Consider the following 5951-nt stretch of genomic DNA (forward strand, 5'->3'; position numbering starts at 1 on the left):
GAGTTTGTATTGTTGGGCAATCTGAGGCTGGTCTTAGCCAGCGAAAAATTAACGAAAATCCCCAATTTCCTCTTGCACTGTTAATATAATTATAGTGCAATTCAAAAGCCAAGGAAAAGAATCAACAGGTTCTCATCCCGGCCGATCTGGGCCCTCGGAAAGGAAGCATCGCTGTTTGAAGAGAATTGCAGAAAACGAATCCCGTTCGAAGGCTTCTGACATTGCAAATCAGCTAGAAGTTAGTCCAAGAACGTGTGTTACATATCTGCATAAGCTTGAGTATTATGGACGAGCAGCTAGAAGAAAACCTCTCCTTCAATCAATTAATATCAAATAAAAGATTTTGAAAATTAAAGGTGTCTATTTACTTCCTGCATGGCTGTGTATAGACCATTAAAACTGATATTAAAAACTTGATTTTATAAGCACAAACTTTCATTTGTTAGCTCCGATAAAAAAAAAAAAGTGTTACATTTGTTTCGAAATTTACGTTTCTTGCATGACAGAAGTTCCAATGAATTCAAAATTACTTCAATTGTTAACGATGCACAGCTATATAGGAACGGTAGCTTTAAATTAAAAGTGCAAGGTGGCCTTAGAGCGAAAAAAAATTTGAATTTTGGCTCAAGACAATAACAAATGCAGAACTATCTGCGCTTTATATACATGGAATTACGTTTCGCTTATATGAATACAATCCTCCTTGAATTTCGTCCTAGTTCTGGGAGAAAAAGCGTTCGCTTTGATAATTTTAATTAATATGAATTTGTATATGTGTGTGTATGCATACGAATGTGTACATACGTCAATATGTGTGTGTAAGATATGCAAATATATTTACGTTGTATATTTATGTATGCATTAATATACGTGTGTATGTTCATATATATGCATATATGTGTGCGAATGTGTATATATATTTATGTACAGTCATAGGTAAAACACCCACTCACTCCAATGCACACACAGATTGTGTTTAAAAATATTATTTTTAAAATAATACTTTAAAAATATTACGGTAAAATATTATTTAAACAACAACGCAATCTCATGAGGAAAGTTATGACAAAGATTTCGTTTGTATGCAGTTAAAATTGTTGGGACTACGCATAAAAGCCAGAAATGGAACAAAAAACGTAAGCTTGAAATAGCAGTTTTTGCTTGCGTCGAACTCAAATACAGTTTTTGAAATAACAAAGCAAAGCGTTTTCATCATAACTTTTATATTATAGTTCAGAAAATATATTCAAACAGCAGATATCTCAAAGGATAACGAGGCTCGGATTACAGCTGAATGATCGGCAACGTGTAACATAGTGTACTGGAATTATAAGCCTTTCATTTACAATATATAAGAAAGAATATTCTATAGTTATGAGTTCTGTAATTTCCCGTTTTTCGATGTGTGTGTGTGTGTGTGTGTGTCTAAATAAATATTGGGTTGGCAACTAAGTTCCCGCCGTTTTATCAAATTTTGGAATTTATTGCGTTTTTAAATTCTGGAATCTATTTTTTTCGAGAATTATATTTTTGAATCATTTTGGAATCTGTTTTGTTTCTTTTTTCTCGTTAATTTTAGTTAATTTTTGTTTATTTTCAGATTATTAAAATGGAATGTTAAGTTAAGAAAAATGGGCATTTTCGACACCTCATTCTTTTTGCTTTTAATCAAGGTTCTAAGGCCGCAAAAGCTGCTCACGACATTTGTGCTGTGTATGGAGAGGGTGCCATAGCTGAAAGAACCGCTCGGGATTGGTATGCCAAGTTCAAAAATCGAAATTCTGACTTCAAAACGCACTTCGTTCTGGCCATCCAGTTGAGTTAGATGAAGAGTGATTAAACCAACTTCTGCACGAAAATTCTCGTCAAACGACAAGGAAACTGGGAGAGAAAATGGAATGCTCCCAAACTGCTATAGAGAAGCATCTTCACTTGATGGGAAAGGTTCAGATGTATGGAGCATGGGTTCGGCATGCTTTAAGTGATAACAACAAAAATCAACGAGCCACAAGAGCCACTGGTTTGCTTGCTTGTCACCGTTCAACTCATGGGCACAAGCAACGATTTCTTTACTGAATCATTATTAGCGACGAAAAATGGTACCTGTACATCAATATGAAGCAGCGTAAGGAATGGCTTAGCCCCGGTAAACAAGCGAAACCGCTCGTGAAACAAGATCTTCATTCGCGTAAAACGACGTTGTGCGTATGGTGGGACTGGGAATGGATTATCCATTACGAATTGCTTGAACAGAACAAAACGGTCAACGCGGAACTCTATGTTCAGCAGATGGAACGACTCAACGCGGCTATTCCAGAGAAAAGACCTAATCGGCATCATGGAGTTCTTTTGCTGCACGACAACGCCCGCCCTCATATCGCCAATATCACCAAGAAAGGCATTCAAACGCATGGCTGGGAAGTGCTGCCACACCCGCCGTACTCTCCTGATTTCGCACCAACGGATTTCCACCGCTTTCGATCTCTTTCAAATGCTATGATATATTAGCTGATGATATATTTTCGAACGCAGAGACGCCATTAGAACAGAAGAAACATGGGTTAAAAAAAGCGGAAAAATTTGTTAGCAGTCATTTTTTGTAAGGGAAATTTGCCCGATGTTTCTGCTGTTCTAATGGCATCATTACGTTCGAAAATAAATCGTCATCTTATTTCCATCTACCAAATCCACACACAAGGCGTTGGTCGGCCCGAGGCTATAGTAGAAGACACTTGCCCAAGGTGCCACGCAGTGGGACTGAACCCGGAACATTTCGGCGCAAAAAAAACATGTTTGTTTATATATATATATATATATATATATATATATATTATATATATATATATATATATATATATGTATGTATGCATGTATATATGCGTGCGTCTCTCTCTCTCTCTCTCTCTCTCTCTCTCTCAATATATATATATATGCATCATATATGTTTGTATGTTTGCTTGTGCATGTCTTTGTGTCTGCAGATGTTGAATTATTTTACTTTTTCCTCGAAAGCTTTGAAGATCATCTGTACCAGTATGTAATTTTCATTTTCACCACCTAACATTATTTTTAAGACTATATCTATCTATGTAGCTATCTATCTATTTATATATGCTTACATGTGCATATACATGTGCACATATATATTCATATATACATACACAGGTACGCACACACACATGTATATATATATATATATATATATATATATTATATATATATATATATATATATAATATATATATTATATATATATATATACTTTATAATTAGGGTTCAGCAAATATTGCTTTACCACATACCGAAGTTTAGAAATAGCAGCCAAAAAACCTTAGCTATTTCTTCTACTTTAGAAAGGGACTCCCAGAAAAAACCAAAATACTTGAAAACAATCCACGCAGGCAAAGGGGAAAGATAACGAAAATCAATCGATATTAGGTTACCCATGTACGCGCGTTTCGGAATTAGATCGGTATAAAGAATATAGAATTATACTTTACCTGACCATTTTCTTCATCAGCATCGGACTTCAACAATATTAAATATTAAAAATATTAAATTCGAAGGCACTGGAAGAATTGAACATATCTCTCCACCTAACGGTATCAGACAGATCATATTCAGTGTTAGTACCGCCGAATTCAAAATACGAATGAGGTTCATCACCTTCCCTGCCCATCCGCGTGTGTCAAGTAAAATACTACAGAAAAATCTGTAGTTTGTTATCAGGGAGAAAATTCTATTATCAATAACAACAAAGGGTAAAATTAATTAATTAAGAAGTAATGAATAATTTCACCAAGTAGAATTCGGCATGAAAAAGGACCATTTCACGGTAAACTTAAGTAATACTCTATAATTTGGGTTCAGCAAAGATTTCTGTAGTATTTTACTTGACGATACACGCCGATGGGCAGGGAAGGTGATGAACCTCATTCGTATTCAGTACTAACACTGAATATGATCTGTCTGACACCGTTAGGTGGAGAGATATGTTCAATTCTTCCAGTGCCTTCGAATTTAATATTTTTAATATTTAATATTGTTGAAGTCACATGCTGATGAAGAAAAGTAGAAGAAATAGCTAAGGTTTTTTGGTTACTATTTCTAAACTTCGGTATGTGGTAAAGCAAATCTTTGCTGAAGCCTAATTACAAAGTATTACTTAAGTTTACCGTGAAATGGTCCTTTTTCATGCCGAATTCTACTTGGTGAAATTATTGATTACTTCTTAATTAATTAATTTTAACCTTTGTTTATATATATATATACATATATATATATATATATATAATATATATATATATATATATATATATAGAGAGAGAGAGAGAGAGAGAGAGAGAGAGAGAGAGATAGATAGATAGATAGATTAGATAGATAGATAGATAGATAGATAGATAGATAGATAGATAGATAGATAGATAGATAGATATACAATCTTGTACGCTAGGATTCGATTATGACAGCGTTAGACTTCTACATTATTGGGTTTGCATTTGCGTCTTGTGTATGTTTCATGTTGATTATATCTATTGCAAATTAATTGAAAGTAATACTACTATCGAATTACAAGTCTACAATTAGCGTCCAGTGAGCCCATATCACAAACGCCAATCTGATGACGCAAAAATTTGACCAACTGCCTGTAAAATATAGGTAGGTATATTTAAATACACATAAATCACAAGCTATAGAAAGAGTAAAACAAGAAACCCAAACCTTGCAGATCTTGAAAATGATTTGAAATAGCCAAGAAACGTCTGACAAGGACGAGTTTGGAAACATTATTTTTCCAAGGAACTTATAAGTGTCTTCTACAGAGATGCATGAAGACTTCACTAAAAATTACACAATCAGAACATAGCCATGTTTGGTGCATACGTACATGAGATACACGTGTGTATATGTGTGAACGTGCGTGTATAAATGCATACATATATAGAATATACTTAAATACTTAAATATATACATATATATATGCATTCATATTATACGTGTAAGTATATATATACATAAATATGTGTATATATATGCATATGTCTGTGCGTATATATATATATTTATGTAAACATATGTGTGTGCGTCTGTGTAAGTGCGTGTGTGTAAGCACACGCGGGCATAAAAATATGTGCGGCTTGATTGCGAAAAGAGAGTAACAGGTAATAATACAGCATATTAATTCAAGAAAGAAAAGAAAATAACAGCAAAAACAACAACAAAACTGAATAAAATATAAACATAAGAGAAATAAAAACATTTTTTTTTTGCTCAAAAAGGCATTATTTTTAATGATACCAATGAATAAACATAATTATGCTGAAATTACAGCAAGTACAAACAGATATCTTTGAAACAAATAAACAAATAATGTTTAGAAAAAAAAGGAAACTTTTGTTTTACATTAAACGAAAGAAAGAAAAAACGCCAGTTTTATTATTATTAAAAAAATACTTTATTATTATTATTATTATTATTATTGATGTTGTTATTATTATTATTATTATTATTATTATTATTATTATTATTATTATTATTATTATTATTATTGGTCAGCATAGCATACATGGAATAAATGCGAAAAAAAAAATGGCTTTTGATTTTTTCATGTTAGGATTTTTATCTTCAAGGAAAATACATTTTAAACAAGAAATCAGATGATTTCTGAATGTCTGAATGTTTTGTTTTTTTAAATAATTACTAGTCGATTCATCATCATCATCGTCGTCGTTATTTCTTAAAACTATATATTTACATTACGAGTGCATACATACATAGACACACTCATATAGCTCTCTTTCTCTCTCTCACTCTCTCTCAATATGTAAATATAAATATATATATAGATATTATAGATATATATATATATATATATATATATATATATATAATATATATATATATATATATATATATATATATAAATTCATATAAATATATAAATTATAAAT

The 5951-nt window shown here is 32.1% G+C and overlaps 1 long non-coding RNA gene across 1 annotated transcript in view; it reads left to right on the plus strand.

Moving 5' to 3' along the window:
• The window catches only part of LOC118763257, an 11635-nt gene extending 9872 nt beyond the window's left edge, over positions 1-1763 (plus strand). The window contains exon 3 of the long non-coding RNA XR_004999007.1: positions 1601-1763. This is a non-coding gene — a long non-coding RNA (uncharacterized LOC118763257). The remainder of the gene's footprint in view (positions 1-1600) is intronic.
• The last annotated feature ends 4188 nt before the right edge of the window (positions 1764-5951 follow it).

This window comes from Octopus sinensis, linkage group LG4, assembly GCF_006345805.1.
Source record: "Octopus sinensis linkage group LG4, ASM634580v1, whole genome shotgun sequence".
Classification (NCBI taxonomy): Eukaryota; Metazoa; Mollusca; class Cephalopoda; order Octopoda; family Octopodidae; genus Octopus; species Octopus sinensis.